The sequence below is a fragment of the Amblyomma maculatum genome, chromosome 5 (assembly GCF_055883805.1).
Source record: "Amblyomma maculatum isolate TAMU_Amacu chromosome 5, ASM5588380v1, whole genome shotgun sequence".
Taxonomy (NCBI): Eukaryota; Metazoa; Arthropoda; class Arachnida; order Ixodida; family Ixodidae; genus Amblyomma; species Amblyomma maculatum.
In genome coordinates, this window is record NC_139348.1 from 25,363,952 (window position 1) to 25,381,360 (window position 17,409).

A 17,409-nucleotide genomic window follows, 5' to 3' on the forward strand; every position below is an offset into this window, starting at 1 on the left:
ATATTACAGGAGGAGGAAAGTCTCAATGCAGACCACGTGACTCAGCTCAGGGAGGTTATAGCGCGGCACGCCGGTGCCTTCTCAGATAGGCCAGGACAATGCAAGCTGGGCGAGCACAAGATCAACCTCGTGCCGGGCGCGAAACCAGCGAAGGCTTACCCGTACAGAGTGCCCGTCGCACTCAGAGCCGAGGTCGAACGGCAGGTAGAAGAATTAATAGAATGGGGCCTAGTGTACCCAGTAGAGAGCAGCTTTGCACACCCGATAGTCTGTGTGGCGAAAAAGGACGGAACGGTGCGACTATGCATCGATTATCGTCAGCTGAATGCCGTGTTGGAGGCAGATAGTTTTCCTATGGGTAACGTTACGGAGCTGCTCTACGAGGTAGCCGGCGCTAAATATATCACTATCCTGGACATGACGCGAGGCTACTGGCAGATCGCCGTAGAGCCGGCCTCTCGTAAGTACACGGCGTTCGCTACGCCGGAGGGACTATTTGCGTGGCGGGTAATGCCATACGGGCTGCGCAACTCAGCGGCCACGTTTCAGCGAGTCATGAATGAAGCCCTCCAAGGGCACGGCGGATATGCCTGCGCTTACATTGATGACGTGGCGGTGTACTCGCAGACGTGGGAGTCACACCTGCTACATTTGGATAAGGTGTTGAGGACAATTTCAGAGGTCGGCCTGACGATTAACCCGGCCAAGTGTAAGTTCGCACAACCCAGCGTGAGGTACCTGGGGCATGTGGTGGGATCCGGGGTCCATTCGCCCGACCCAGAAAGGGTGGACGCCATTCTGAGGCTGAAATCGCCAGTGACGAAAAGGGATCTGCGCAGAGCGCTAGGGCTGTTCAACTATTACAGGGACTACGTTCCAGCCCACTCTGAGTTGGTGCGCCCCTTAACAGATCTCACTAACAGGAGAGTGCCGAACACGATTCCCTGGAGCCAGGATGCAGAGCGCGCTTTTAACGCCGTAAAAGCCGAATTGGCTAAACTGCCCAGATAAACCGTGCCTAATCTGAAAAAGGAGTATGTTTTGACTACCGATGCCTCGGGGAGAGCAGTCGGAGCATGTTTGGCGCAGGAGCATGAAGGAAAAGAAAGGCCAATAGCGTTCTTTAGCAAAAAGCTCACGCCGCAGCAGGCAAAATGGTCTGCGATCGAGAGAGAGGCCTTCGCTATCGTGTGGGCTCTGGGGCGTCTGGACACGTAGCTGTTTGGTGCAAGGATCAATGTAGTCACTGATCATAACCCTTTGACGTACCTGACGCGATCAACGTCATCAAGCGCCCGCCTCACGCGATGGAGTCTGGCGCTTCAAAAGTACGACCTGAAATTCTCACACATAAAAGGCTCCCTCAACAAGTGCGCTGATGCCCTTTCGAGACTGGGCACGGAATAATGACATGAAAAAAAGAAAAGGAGAATAGGTGTATATAGATATATGCCTCTTGTTTATGGCATGTTAACCTGTGTGCGGTACAGACTGATATGGCGCGCTTAATGCTTGCAGGACGGGGTCTTGCCTGATGCGTGCGTGCGTGCGTGACACATGTTTGTGAACGGTGATTTTGTGTTCACAAGTTACTGAAATGCACTGTATTGTGTGTGCGTCGTGGTGACCAGTGTCCGTCCGATATTATTGAGGTTCGGCCTTGTTTTGTTGTTGTTGTTCTTTCATTACAACTGTGATTGTGAATTGTGCTGTACCACTGTAAGCGACGATGTAATGTGTCAGCCGGTACAGTGAGGCGCGAAGTTGTGTGGCGCTTCAGTGGCAAAGTCCCTAGATTTTCTAGATTTGTAAATCAGACCCCATGGTCACGTCGATGGGCGCAGCTTTGTTTACACTTTTGCTCTATATGCCCAAAATGTTTCCCCACGTAGCGGGGGACAAGTGTTGTGCGGACAGCAAGTGTACGCACAACATTCTTAGTGGGAAGGTGTTAAGTGGTGTTTCCCGTTGTGGAGGAGGGGAGCACTCCAAAACAGCCGGCTCGCTTCTTCTGTTTGTCTTTTCTTTCTGGTTGTTAACTTTGTTGTTAGGGGTTTTTTATGAGTCCGCGTCCCGGCGCCCGTTGAACTTGAAATAGGCGAGGAAAGGTTATTTGACCGGGAGTTCGGGGCTGAGACCTTGGAAGGTTTTGGTCGGACCGTGAGACAGAATAGGCATCTCGGCGCCAGACGCGAGAATTATGACTCTCGAGAAAAACAACCTGCGCCGCATCTGCCGCTCGTACCACTTAAGGGGCCTGCAAATGTGCACGCTGCAGTGACCTTTGGCCTGTGCGACCGGAGGAGTGTGCTGGTTGCTGTTGCAGCCGCGTGGGAAACCCAGGGTTGTCTTACGAGTAGCACACGTTGTTTCAGTTTCAAAAACAGATCCGTACAAGTCAGGCATGCCGGCGACGCGGAGACTGCGGAGAGCGAATCGCGTCATCGTTTAACCTGTCAGCTCAGACCAATAACGGGCGAAGGTTTATGACTTCCCTGCTCAGAGCATTACCGTTGGGACGGCACCGACGCAACCGTAAGCTGTGAAAACAAAACACGAAAACGGACGGTCGCTCGAGAAGCAAGCGCGCCGTTTACATACAAGCGGTCTCGTGTTTCTGGCTGCGCGGCGCGAGCCGGGGGTGCCGTTTTTAATGCGATGCCTTCGTAGAATTCGAGCGGAAAGGCGCGCACGGCGCCGTCGAACTGTCAACTCTCGCGTGAACGTAAGTATCCACGCGGCGCTCTCGCCCAGCCGGCCAAGACGCGGGAGAACAGGAGGGCACATCTGGTGCTGTCGGTTGACGGAGACAGGTTGAGACAGTTGGGCTCGGAAGAGAGTTGGGCTCGGAGCACAGTTGGGCTCGGACGAGAGTGGAGAGCAGACGGGTTGTTCGAGAGGGAGGCTAGGCTGACGGAGGTCTCAAGGGACTCCGGCCTAAAGAGTAGCAGGAGGCCAAGGCCAGATTATGCTAGCCTCTGACCTCAGATCGTTCACCAGTCGCAGCTAGCCCTCTACGTTTGATGTGGCATCCGACGACATTTGTGTAAATACGCTAATTGTAAAAAGTGTAAATAAACGTGTACAGTCCCAGAGGAGAAGTCGTCATCCCCGCACCGCAATGTGTCACTGAGCCACGGACGCAGCGGTGGTCACCAACACCACTCGGTAGCAGCGAAGGCAGCAGAAGAAACAGCAAGAACACCTGCTGGACAGGGAAGGACATCCATTCCCCAAGCTTTCGCCCCCCCCCCCCCCCCCGTTGTTTAACTGGCGCAGTCGAGACAGGATCGGCCCAGCGACTTCCTGCGGAGTGGCGAGAGATCGACGATGCCTTGGACTGATGTACACGGAGGGTAGCACACTACCTCGGTGAGCCAAGGCTGACCAGGAAGAAGTTTGAAGTCGGGGATGCCCCGTCAATCGATGCTACCGGCCTAGAGAGGCAGCGACAGTGAGGCGACATCCAAGCGAGAGGTCTCAGAAGCCAAGGCTTCATTCACGACAGCGCCGGCGAGCAAGAGGCTGCCGAGAAAGTGAGCGGAGCGCTGCGACAAGGAGACGACGGACCCTGTTCTGCGCGGCACCTGCGTGTGGCAACTTCGCAGGCTCCGTGGCTGACAGCCCGACAACTGAGTGAGTTTCTCCGCTCTCACTTTACTTGCCTCAGCGCATGCGCATGAGCCGCAGGGTTAATGTAAAGTAACGCAGAATGGCTGCATTGAGTTGGTGGAGTGATTATGACTGTGAATACGACGCTTGGTATGTGCCGATGTCAGAGGCTGAGCGAACTAAGGAAAAAGAGGAAAGGGAGAGAAGAGAAGCGCAGATCCACGAACTCGCGCGGCGGATAGCCATAGCCAAGGAAGAGCTGAGGCAGGAAAGGAAAAGGCTCGAGGAGGAGGAGCGCTTACGGAGGGCAGCGCGCGAACTAACGGAACCGGTGCAAATTCAGGCGTACGCTCCCGCAAATTGCCCTGATCAAACGCTGATCGAGGCAGTCGGTGAGCTGAGCAGCAGCAGCGGCATTAAGTCCGTTCTTACTGAGAACGTAAAAGAGGAATGCCATATTCCTGCGGAGGATGTTGTGGTTTGCGCTGCTGCTGAGAGAGAAGTTGTAGTTTGCGTCGAGGAACCTCGGGTTGTAGACTCAACCGATGTTGAGAGAGAGGGGAATTCTCTTATCCCTGAGGTAGAGGTGGGCTCTACGGAGGCACCTGTGACATTGAATGTCACCGATCAAAATGTACAGGCTGAGTCGTGCAAAGCAGCGGAAAAATGCCCACGATGCTAATGACCCGATTGAGAGCAAAGACGCGAAATGCTTGGCTGGCGCGAGTAGTGAACTCGTGTTCCCGACCGAAGCGACAGAGTGTCAGGCAGGCTGTGTCGAGAGCGCAACAGTCGAATTAATGATCGCGACATCAAGAATAACATCCGAGGAGCCAGCCGCCCAGCTGTTTAGGCGAAGCGATCCCGAGCCGGAAAACACGGGTTCGTGTGAAGATGCAGATGAGCGCAGCCGGAGGCATGGTCTGAGCTATGGTGATGGAAATTGCGTCCCACGCGTTGAAAAGAGCGAAGTAATATCGCCACAAGTAGCGATGGACCACGACCTGCGTTGGGACCTCGGTGCGCACCTGCGTAAAGGAAGAATCGCTAAGGCGGAGACTGAGAATGAGCTTTTTGAGGCGGGCGCGATAGTCTCAGAGGCACCTTGTGGGTGCATTCCTGTTCGGACTTTCATGGAAGCGTGTGTGCCGTGCATGCAATCGGCTAGAGACTTCTGCGAAGAGGGAGAGCGACAGAGCCAAAAAGCAGGGCGCGTGCGATTATCTTGCATGTTGCGGCTCGTCTGTGCCGAGCGAGCCCTCAAGCCGTTTGATCCCGGTGGTAAGCGCTGAGCAGTGTTCACAGTCTTCACCCACTCTGCCACTGCCAGTTGTGAGAAGCGTAAAGATCCCCTGTGGCTCGACCACGCGCTGAGGCAGTGATGGGGAGTGGGGGAACGTTGACTGATCCAAGAAACTTTGAGCACGGAGTGGACAGTCATTCCTGTGCGGGACTATGTGTTTTGTGTGAACTTCTGCTTTGTGCTTGATCATGCAGTGTTTATTGTTTGATTTGGTGTTATGTATGCCAAGCTGTGTTGCCTTGTATGGCGTATGGTTTAGTTACCGTTTGCGAACGTGCACACGGAGATTGTCGTTCAGGGCGCGCGCGCCTCTGTACGGAGCGTTGCACTATTGTTTGCATAGCTGCGTTTGTTTGTTTTGTTTGGTGTACGCCACACCACAATGCTCCCCCCCCCTTTCCCCCGTTAGAGGAGATTTATGTTGAGCGTACAGCAAGTGTACGCGCAACATTCTCGATGGGGAAGAGTTAAGTTTGCGGGCTTCACCCAGATGCAAGATTCCGAAGGGGCGGCCAAGGTCAAGGGGCAGCTTGACGCGGGCAGATTTATGACGGTCGCGCAGACGACCGCTTCTCGGAAGTGAGCCCAGAACACATGGCAGCGGGCGACGCCGCCGGCTCTCTCCGTCCCGTGCTGCGAGGGAGGCAGAACAGTGCAGTTAGAGCGCACAGCATAAGCGCGTGGTTGTGGGTTCGGCGCTAACTGCGGTGTCTCCCGGTTTGGGTGGAGAGGGCGCGGAGGCCATAAATCCCGAAACGCGGCGTAACACGGACCTGGGGAGAACGCGCTGTTGACATGTCTTCCCGAGAAGACGCCTGTGTGTCCCTTTGAATCCGCCGCCCGCGCGCAACCGACCAAGAGCAGGGATCGGAATGTTTGGGCCAGAGGTTTGCGCGTGTGTGTGTTTTTTTTTGTATTTTCGGAAGTGTAACCGTCGACGCCGTTTGTCTTTGCGACTGCTTGGCGCCTCTTGCGTGGGAGGATTTTGGAGAGGGAAAAGTTGCAGATGTATGCGTTTGTGTGCGCAACCACTCGCCGCTTAATGCGTGCTTTGTGTGTGTTTTATTCGACATGCGTAGGAGAGGGTATATGTGGCACAACGATTGGCCAGCCCATTTTAAAGGACTGCATGTTATTGGCCACAGAGTGGCGTACATTGATTGGTCAACGGAGGAGACTGGAATTTTGAACGCTAAGGAAGGAGGTTGAGACAGTTGGGCTCGGAAGAGAGTTGGGCTCGGACGAGAGTGGAGAGCAGACGGGTTGTTCGAGAGGGAGGCTAGGCTGACGGAGGTCTCAAGAGACTCCGGCCTAAAGAGTAGCAGGAGGCCAAGGCCTGATTCTGCTAGCCTCTGACCTCAGATCGTTCACCAGTCGCAGCTAGCCCTCTACGTTTGATGTCGCATCCGACGACATTTGTGTAAATACGCTAATTGTAAAAAGTGTAAATAAACATGTACAGTCCGAGAAGAGAAGTCGTCATCCCCGCACCACAATGTGTCAGTGAGCCACGGACGCAGCGGTGGTCACCAACACCACTCGGTACCAGTGAAGGCAGCAGAAGAGACAGCAAGAACACCTGCTGTACAGGGAAGTCCATCTATTCCCCAAGCCTTCGCCCCGTTTTGTTTAACTGAGACCATCATAGCGATGCCTCATGTTATCGGAATGTACGTGTCCTTGGCGCTGTCCCTATGACTGCCGTTTGATGGTGTTTAAATGCAGTTTTGACAAACTCTGCCACCGGCTAAGTGTTGCATTCTACATTTGCTCACGACTGTACATTGACATGTATATTGGATAACAAATTATTAGGCCCAAGGAAGCCGTTCACTTTCCTATTGAAGCTACCTATGTAAATAGATACTGTATGCATGGTGCAGTATCCAAATATTTATACATCAGATATAACCAGCCAGCTGGATGGTATATTAGATGTCTTGATCTGTGCTGCAGCAGCTGCTGGGGGAATTGTGTTATAGCGCCCGCCGACGCTATAAAGCAGAGGCGCTAAGATCAGATGAGAGGAAAATAAAGATGTACAGTGCGTGCTCGGAGCGCAAGCACGGCACGGGCTGTTCAGAATGAGAAGCCTGCCACGCTGGTCGTCTTGCTCTGGTGACCCGCTGCGGCCCTGCAAATTCGCAACAGTGGTGACTCCGGCTTAAGAAATGACAGACCCCAGCAACCTACCGCCCTCAGGCGACCTTCCGCCTGACGCTACCTTGCGCCAACGGGACGTCGCAGCTCTCCAGCTCCGCCTACCAACATTCTGGCCCAAGTGTCCGCAGATCTGGTTCGCCCAAGTGGAAGCCATCTTCCATCTGCACCACATCACCTCGGAGACATCTCGGTTTCGTCATTTACTTTCCAACCTGCCTTCTGAAGTGGCTCAAGAGGTGGCGGATATTATCGCTGGACATTTGGGCGATGCCCCGTACCAGCGACTAAAGCAAGGCCTTCTGGACCGCACCACGGGGTCCGAGAGTACGCGACTCCAGCAGCTGCTCACCTACGAAGAGCTTGGAGACCGCCGCTCCTCCCAGCTACTCACTAGCATGCGGCAGCTCCTGGGAAAAAGCAACGCCGACTCGAATGGCGCACTGTTGAGGCAGCTCCAACTCTTGCCGCAGTCTACCCGCCGCATTGGCTGTTGCGGGGGATTTGACTCTTGACCGCGTCGCCCAGCTACTAGTAGGCTTTACTAGGCTTCAGTGCCCAGAATGGCTGCTGAATGACAAAAATCTTAGCGACAATAAAATAAATGTAAGCATTACCAAAATGCATTGCTAGGGAGATGTGTGAATAAGTGTTATTTTACACGAATAAAACGTGCAACACTGTCAAGGAGAATGAGGACAGCAGAGGCAGCTAAACTATAAGCATCCAAAAAATGATTACGCCATAAGCATTGGATAGGTAAACCTTTACACTGCCCTTTTTTTCTTTATTTTCCAAGTCATTTTCAACAAATAACCAAAGCAATTGATCTTCTGTTCAGACTGACCCTTTAATAGAGAAGGTTGTACATAATGCACAAAATATTGAAAGAGAATGAGGAATGTGTATAAAATGAACATATTTTGGAACACTACAGAGACTCCTTGACGGATATAAAGACACTTGAAAACTGGCACACATTCTCCAATTTCGAGATATCTACACACCTCTTTGTTGGGCCTTTTTTCATATTGCGATCGCGGAAATTGAGCCGATTTACCAGCTCGCCTGCAGTATCGCACATCAGCATGCATAATACGCTTGCCTTTCTCGCCGACGGAGTGGATACCATCCAAAACGAACAAGCACAATGACACCGGCAGAGGCCTTCCAACAATGTGCTACCAATACCATCACTCTTCCTGCTGCGCGCAAAGAAACCTGCAAGACATCCCTCTTGAGGCCTATCTTAATCGCCTCTAAACTGAGGTCTGGTAAAACAAACTCGTTCTCTTCTCGGTAACGGTAAAAAAATAATCTAAATAAAGTTAAGATGAAAATTTCGAAATAAAGCTTTGTTTTTCTCTTGAACAAACCTAACGAAGCATGAATATCACAGTCTGTATCTTACACAGTCTTAACAACATCAGCAACTGAACATGAACGGAATGGAGCAGTATCGGCATCAATCGGAATATCTAGAACCGAGCCCAATGCGCTCGAATTACGTCAACTGGTTGCGAATACAGCTAATCACCGTGGTTTGCACGAGAAGTCAATGGTGGGGGGCCATGCGTCAGATCTCGTTCCCTGTACTGTAGTCACGAGCTCTTGCATAGCAGCTGCTGCCTGCTTCACTGATACTGCTAGCTTCCATCTGTCGGCAGATGTAATAGTGTAGCCTTCATTTTCCTCTTGTATTTTCTAAAGAAACAGAGTATCACATCGCATGGCTCCCGCTCATCGCTCTTTTCATCGCTGGTAAGCACTCATGGAAAAAACTTACTCTCTTCAGCAAATCGACTTAGTCGATTTTCTTGACAAATACTTTCACCAAGCTGTTCACAGCACATTCGTAACCTTCACTGCTTTTAGTCAGATTTTTCCGGTTACTAACGACATCCGCACATACCTCGATTTTAGGCGACGCGTAAAAAGCAGCATTTAGCCAGGAAATCAGCTGTTTCTTTGCAGGCCACCATGTTCACGCCTCGCTGTCGTCAGCGGACTATCGTGGCAAAAATAGTTATATAGGAGCACATTTGTTGTAATGCCGAAAATGCTTCTATTTTATTTGCCTTTTTTAGCTTCAAACAATATTGCTTAGGTAAAAACAACATATATAATTTTGTTTGCTGCGTTTCCACAAAAACTCTTTGCACACGGCACCTTATCTTGCAAATAAAAACTTCCGGGGTGGGGCTCTGCTATTAAACACTCTAGCCTTGCTTGTAATTGGCTAATTCCCCGACGTGGTCACACTTCACATGTCTGGGCCTCGTCATTTTGGCGTAATGCTCTCACACTTGAGAGAGATTTTGAGAGCCGCGCGTAATCCGGCCCCTGCTTTATTGCTCGGTGATACTTATACCTGCGGCCGGATTACGCACCGCTCTCAAACGGATCGCTCTCAAAGGCCTATGTCCTATTGGTCAGTTCTGACCGGCGGCCTGATTGATTTCTGCATCACCAGTGGACGTCATGAGACGTCATGAACACAAAAGAAACGATGACGTTGAGCACCTAAATATGGCCGCCAATTGAGAGCGTTTTTTTTGAGAGCGACATAAGCAATCTCAAACGTTTGAGAGTGAAAATGACGGCCGCATAAATTGCGATGCGCCGCTTCTCGTATCGGCGATCCACAGCGAAGAATGAAGCACAAGGACGCGTTTGCCGGACATGTTACTCCGGCTCAACTCGGGAACAAGCAGAAAGTGTAGTGACTGCGCGACGATTGCCGACGAACATCGATGAACGGCGGCTTGCGGGCGAGTGCGTCGTCACCGCGGCGGCAAGCGCATCGCATTTTTTTTGCTACCGGAGGCTTCCAACCACGATTATACCGTGCTTCCAACGTACCACGTAGGGAATGTAAGATCGTTTGCATCACACAGTGCGTCGGTAGCGGAAGCCATCGGGCGGAACGCTGATTGCCGTCAAGGATTTGTGAACATGACAATAGTGAGTAGATTTTGTTATTGACTGCGTGTGTTTGCCGAAGAGTACTGAAGGTCATAGTAAACTTGTATTGTGCCTGCTTTATCTCAGATCTGCGACGCGAACACGCGCATTTCGTGACCCTGGCTGCCCCGGCGGATCAACGCCTCCTCCACGACGCGTTCCTCTAGCGTTTGTGAATGCGTCGTAAAAACGCCTGCTTCTTTTCATTTCATCCTTCTGTCATTTATATATGCGCGGATCAAAAGCGTCCAAACTAAAGTTTTCAGCGCAGTTGTGTGTGTGCCTAGTCTTGTCGTTGTCTGCCAGCGCTGCGACACCATAATGTTTGATAGCGGTACTCCTGTGCACCGAAAGGTGATCGAAGGTCTGCTGAAAACCTCCGTCTTTTTCCTGGTTAAGCTCTAAAAACCCGTGTTGGTCATCGAACAATCTTGATCATATGCATTGATGTGTGCAATACCACTTGTTGTAAGTCGGCTTCTCTGCAAGGCTTTTTTTCCAACCAAAAGGTCTCATTCCCACTCGTGCATTGTTTTTCAACAGTTGTCTTCAAATGGCCTAGCGAGGATTGTCGAAAGGGTTCTGTACACCTGCACTTTACGTATAAAGTACAGGATGAAGGGACTATTGATTGTGAAGCGCGCCTTGCTCCTCAATGACTGGTTTCGGGCCATTTGTCACGCTCCCTGCCTGCGACACATTCTCGGCTTGAAAGTGGGTGCGCCGTAAAAACGCTTCTTTTCATTTCTGCAAAGACCGGGAGTCTTTTCTGAGGACAAGACTTTTTTTTTTGAAAACAAGCCTTGCAGGGAGAGACACTTAGATTTCGGCTTCGGCAAGAGATACATTTCCTGAATATGCTGAGACGAGCTATATGCCAAAGAATGCATGTTGCAGTGAAATTTTGTTCATGGCAAAAGCAATAGGAGACAAATATTTATAGTGTTTAAATTTATTTGCTGCCCGAGAAACCGGGGTGCTTCTGTTATGCAGGTAACCATCACTACCAAGTTACAAGGCTGTCCTTACAATGATGCTTGCCTAAACAGCATTGACACACGTTGTAAGCATTCCTGCGAATATTTACGATTCTGGCTGTGGTTACTTAGTATGGATCTTCAATTGAGTGCTAAAGCATGCTCAAAAGCTGTTGAGATTAGCAAAAGATGGGCCTAAGTGGATGTCATATTTTGGTTGCCCATGAGACAGCAACTACCCACTGAAGTCATGGCTGATTACACCAGCGCCAAGCCATCCCAGTCCCAGCTCGCTGTTCCTTCTCTGCTACCGTCTTGCAGCCTGGTACAGTTGGCTGTGGTCACTGTGGTGTAAACATGCTTAAACTGAAAAGTGCAGTATTACAGCAAGGCAGTAAATGTTCATGATGCTGATTGTAATCAGAAAATACCACCAACAAAGATCTTTTTACTGCCACTTATATTCAGTAGAAACACTTATTTCTTGGCAGCAGCATTTCACTTGAGTGCTTTTACTGCAAAAGAGGCAGCATATAGAGAAGCACATGTACCCTGATATACATTGACCATACAACATTGACATGTACATTCGAGAATAAATTACTAGGCCCAAAGAAGCCATTCCATTGCATATTGAAGCTACCTTTACAAATAGGTACTGTATGCATGGTGCAGTATACAAAATGCTTATATATCAGATATAACAAAGCCAGCTGGATGGTAGACTATTAGACGTCTTGCTCTCTGCTGTAGCAGCTGCTAGGAGTATAGTGCACTTTACTTGGCTTCAGTGTCCAGAATGACTGCTGCATGACAAAAATCTTAGTGGCAATAAAATATCTGCAATATAACAAATGCATTGCTGGGGCTATGTGTGAATAAAGGTTATTGTGCACTAATAAAACGTGCAACACTGTCAAGAAGAATGCTAAACAGCTTGAAGACAGTAGAGGAAGCTAAACTATAAGCATCCAATAAATGACTACGCCATAAATGTCTGATATACACATTTTGCACAGCTAATTTTGTCATTGGCATTTAGTTTGTAAGTCTTTTCAACAAATAACCAAAAAAACTCATCTTCTGTTCAAACTGATATTTTAATAGAAAAGGCTTGTACATAATTCACACAATATTGAAAGAGAATGCGTGATGTGTGTAAAATGAACATATTTTGAAACACTAAGAACTCTTTGATGGATATAAAGCCACTTGAAAGCTAGTTGTTATAGTGCGATCGCAGAAATTGAGCCGATTTCCAGCTCGCTTGCGGCATCACATGCATGATACGCTTGCTTTTCCTGCCGACAGAGTGGGCACCGTCTAGCACGAACAGAAACTATGACACCGTCAGAGAGGCCTTGCAACAATGTGCGACCAACACCATCACTCTTACCGCTGCGTGAAATGCAACATACTAGACATCCCTGCTCAGGTCTACCTTTATCGCCTCTAAACTGAGGTCTGGTAGACCAAACTCGTTCTCGCCTCGGTGACAGTAAAAAAAAAAAAAGAAAAAAAGTGCTTTCTTTCTCTTGAACAAACTAAAACGGAGCGTAAACGTCGGTTTCTGTACCTCACACAGAACAACATCAGCAACTCAACATGAACGGAATGGAGCAGCAGCAGCAGCGTCAATCGCAATATGGAGAACCGAGCCCAATGTGCCTGAAGTCAACTGGTTGCGAAGCACAGCAGCGTGTCGCTGTGACTTGCACGACAAGTCAGTGGTGGAGGGTCGTGCGTCGGATCTCGTTTCCCGCACTGCAGTCGCCGAGCTCTTGCATAGCGGTTGCTACCTGCTTTACTGATACTGTCAGCTTCCATCTATCGGCAGAAGCAATAGTGTAGCCTTCATTTTCCTCTTGCAGTTCCAAAGAAACAACACTAGATCACATGGCTACCGCTCGTCGCTCTTGTCATCGCTGGTAAGCACTAATGGAAAACACTCTTCAGCAAGTTATTTTCGTGACAAACACTTTCACCAAGCTGTTTACTGCAGGTTCGTAGCCTTTACTGCTTTCAGTCAGATTTTTCCAACTACTAACAACATCCGCAGAGGACCTCGATTTAAAAAATTACCGACGATTACGTTACTTCCTAATGCGAAATTTGAGCCCAGCAAATAAGCTGTTTCACCTTTTCGATAGATTGAGGCAAAGAAATCGAGCAACACATGTATGCGCTATCACATAACTTTTTTTTTATTTTTCACACGTATTCCTTTAACAAAGACTGCACTAACAGTTCTTGACAGTCACGAAGGAAGCTTTGTGGTCGGAGAAATAGACTGATATATGTTCGACTTGGTACACCAATGCTTGATTCTCAAAGACGAGATCTATACAAGTGCCTCACGAGGTTGTCACAGCCGTGGGACGCGTTACGAGCGAGAGGAACGGGATGTTCTCCCGCATAAGTGTGAAGAAATTCCTGTTTGCCTTTTGTCAACATTAAAGTCCCCCACTACTAACATCGGTGTGGATCGATGGACGGTTAATGCGAGTTGCAGGAAGTGCACGACGTCTTTCGTGAGTGCCGTAGGGGCGAAGTAGGCAGCTACTACCAGCAAGCAACTTTGCGGCGCACAGTTCGCCAACTTCATGTGACGTGCCAAACATTTCGACTGGTATTGCAGAGAGACCTGTGCGCAAGTAGATAGCGACTCCCGCCACTCTGTTGTGGTCTCTGCGAGCACCACAGCAGTATAGGAAATCTACGATTTCGAGAGGCTCTTCGGGATCCATCCAGGTTGCAGCAAAGCAAAGTACAGAAGAATGGCGCAGAATGTGATCGTGGTGTACGTCCTTGGCATGTGCGGCAAGGGAGCGTACGTTAAGAGTGGAGATCAATAAGTAGTGCGGCTGTTCAGTCATGGCGAGGAACTTGGCGGTGATGGTGTCAAGTTTGTGGGACTGCAACCGACGAAATTCATCGGCTAGCTTTCTGTCCGGATTGGCCTTTCCGTGGTAGAATGTGAAGTCGTTGTCAACATTGGTCAGGTAGAGTCCGTTGATGTCTGTAGCGCGAATCAGTGCCACGTATACCAACTTCTGTGGATGATTCTTGGCGTAGGAGTACACGACTTCATCATATGTGCCACCCTGGGATTTATGAATAGTAATGGCGCTCGCCTGCACAACGGGAAGCTGGCATCTTCTTACCGATAACTTCGTCTTCTTGTCGATAACGCAGGTGACGGTACGCCTTTCAATCGGTATCCAGTTGGGTTGAATGTTTCTGTTGAGCTTGCGTAACTGGTGGGATTTTGCGGCCGCTACGGTTCCGATCGCAAGTTTGGAGCCAAGCTCCCCGAACTGCAACCATATGCGTAGCGGTTTCCCATGGGTGTCGTTTTCGATGCATTTCAGTGTTCCCACCGATCCATTAACAAGGCCATCGGAAACATCCACGTTGAGGGTGATCATGTAAGGCTTGCCAACGCACAGCATTATATTTGCTGGCAAATTTCCTATTTCGGCCTTGGGTAACGTTTCGACCTTACGCATGGCCTCTGTTTGCTCTTGCACAGACCTACACCCAACGATTGTATCCTGTGCCGTGCATGGTACAGAATTATCCTGTGCTACTATGGCCTTTGTTGTGTTGTAGTAATCAGATTTCTTGTTGGAGTAGAACAAGCGTATGCCACCGGGGCAAGAAGCTTCTGCTTCCTGCTGTGGAACGAACCGACTCTCGATAAGTGCGGTTTCATCGGGGTCTAATTCGACACCATCTCCAATTTTGGAAAGCAACGTGGAGAACCTGAGATTGTTTTGTCGTACCACTTTAATGAGTGCGAAGTAGGCGAGGTGGTGCCACGCGATTTCTGTGTTAAACACGTCGTCTGTTTTGACGCGCTTGAACACCTCAGCTGCACGAACGGGGGGAAGCTGACGCAGGTCCCCACAGAGAATGACGTCCAACCCTCCGAAGGGCTGCAGATATTTGCAGGTGATGGAGCGGAGCCGCGAGTCGATTCTGTGAAGTATATCAGCAGACATCATGCTAACTTCGTCGATAATCAGGCATCTGACATTCCTGAAAGCATAGCGGAAGGTGTTCAACTCGTTGTCCCTGAGTCCGCTGTCCGCTGCGTGCACAGGTACTCCGCCTAGTGCCACCGCCGCCTTTCCTGTTGTAGCGCAAGCCACATATGCGTTTAGATTGTATGGGCCAGCAGGGTTACAGTACCTGTTGTAGAGGTCCATGATCAGGCGCAGTACAAATGTTTTGCCGCATCCAGCCACTCCCGTGAAGAATATTTGCAGTTGTGGAGAGTCCGGAGTTGTCAGTCGGTGTAGGACTTCTCGGACGATCTCGTACTGCTCATCATTTGTCTTCCGCATGGTGTCCAGGTACTGATCTCTGCTCATGACGTCTTGGCGCGTGCACACGGCGGGGCATTGTTTAAACGGGGCATTGGACTCGACTGCACCAATGTCTAGGAGATCAGAGTCGTCGTTCTCCATGGCTGCCGGGTGCACGGTCACGTCGGAAATCTCAGAAGCCGTCTCCCGTTCCTCGTTATTGGGTCGTATCAGAGAATTACAAACAGCACGGAGGTCTTCAATATTTACATCACTCTGGTAGCGTGATTTGTGCTCCCGAATGACGTCAGTGTTTTCCTCGTATAGCCGCTCGAAACAATTTTGGTCTAAGATGTCCACCTCCTTACGAAACGGAAAGAAGAGTAGGACATGTTCTCTCTTGAAGTTAACTGGATCGTCGATGGAGTAACCGCGGTAGCGAAGTATCACTCGGTGAACTCTCTTCTTGCAGGTGTAGATGTTTTAGTCTGTAGCGAACTCTGCCAGAGTGACGGCTTCCAATTCAGGCGCGCGGTCTTCGTAGCGCTCGATCATAGTCCTTTTCCAAACGTCCGTGCTAGATTCGTCCAAGCGTTCCTCCTCCATTTGAGCGTTTGACTTCCGGATGCGCGTCCTTTCCTCAGGCCAGGCAGTGTTTACAAAGACAATTTTGCGACTGGCCTGCGACATTTCCTGCTTGAGCAAACACCAGGTGGCCTCCTGTGCTGAGAGCTCGATCGCATTGAGCATCTTCACGCCCAAGTGTCTCAGTGTCTGCGTTTAATCCATGTCCCCCTTATCCTTGACAATTTCTTGCAACCGCACGGTTCAGATTGGACATACCTCGATTGGCCTTATTTACATACTCTACCACGTAGGCAGCACACGCGTACGTGTCGAGCACGATCTAAAGATCCATGTTTGAATCTAGAACGGACGCCACCCATGGGTAAAGTAATTAACCTGCTTTTGCTGCACGGTACGGGGTAGCATGACGGTGGGACGAGGTGTACCTGTTCGGAGAACCGAAATGTACTGCTCCCTGTCCGTGATGCCGTGATGTTCCCAGAACTGCTGTAGTGAATCATAGTTGGTCGTTTCCAAAGCCTGGTGCATGGCTTGGTACTTGATTTGGAGCATCTCGATGTGTTTCTTCTGCGCCTCACTCTCCACACTCGGGAAAGGCACTACGACCAAGGGTTCATCAATGGGCATGAAAGGGACGTTAAAGCGGCACTTGGTGCTGTTGCGCTTGTAGCAGGTGTGGGTGTGTTGGTGCACCTGCGTGCGCTCCCGATTCAAGTACGTGGTGTCCAGCGAAAGCAGAGTAGTGGCCATTTCCAGAGTTCGGGGCATGTGCATGGAGAGTTCCTCATCGGGGGTATTATCAAGCCAGAGAAGAATGTGCGCATGCGAAGAATTCGATGCGTTTAAAGTAGTGAGACCACTACGTATGGTCTGAAGGGGGATATGTAGATGGCACAGACTACGGGATCGTCATTTACTAGCTGGGCACGATAAATGCTGTTCATTTCCTCTACGGCAACTGCAGACTCATCAGGTTGTAGACGAAGTCGCTGAAGCAACACTAACAACTCGGTCCAGTGCAATTCCGAGGCAGACAGTGTGAGGAACGCCGTAGGCTTACCCAGTTGGCGGATCATGGCAAAGAGGTCTTTCTTGCGCGTGGCCCAGTACTGCACGGTATTGGGTATGCCATGCATAAAAGCCATGTCATGTTCTACCGCTTCCTGAACGAAGTCCTTCTCGAGTAGCTGTTGTTTCGTTAGGGTTTCCACCGCTCTGATGTTGCGGAAGGCCACAGATATGTCGCTGGCTCATCATCATCATCTGCCTGATCATACCCACTGCAGGGCGAAGGCCTCTCCCATATTTCTCCACTTAACCCGGTTCTGTGCTATCTGCATCCACTTGACCCCTGCGAACTTCTTAATCTCATCCGCCCACCTAACTTTCTGCCGCCCCCTGCTACGCTTTCCTTCCCTTGGAATCCAGTTTGTTACCCTCAGCGACCATCGGTTATCCTCTCTTCGCACTACATGTCCTGCCCATGTCCATTTCT

The 17,409-nt window shown here is 50.1% G+C and overlaps 1 pseudogene; it reads right to left on the minus strand.

Moving 5' to 3' along the window:
* Positions 1-13,256: 13,256 nt before the first annotated feature.
* On the minus strand, positions 13,257-14,468 carry LOC146187880 (uncharacterized; annotated as a pseudogene).
* Between the last annotated feature and the right edge of the window lie 2,941 nt (positions 14,469-17,409).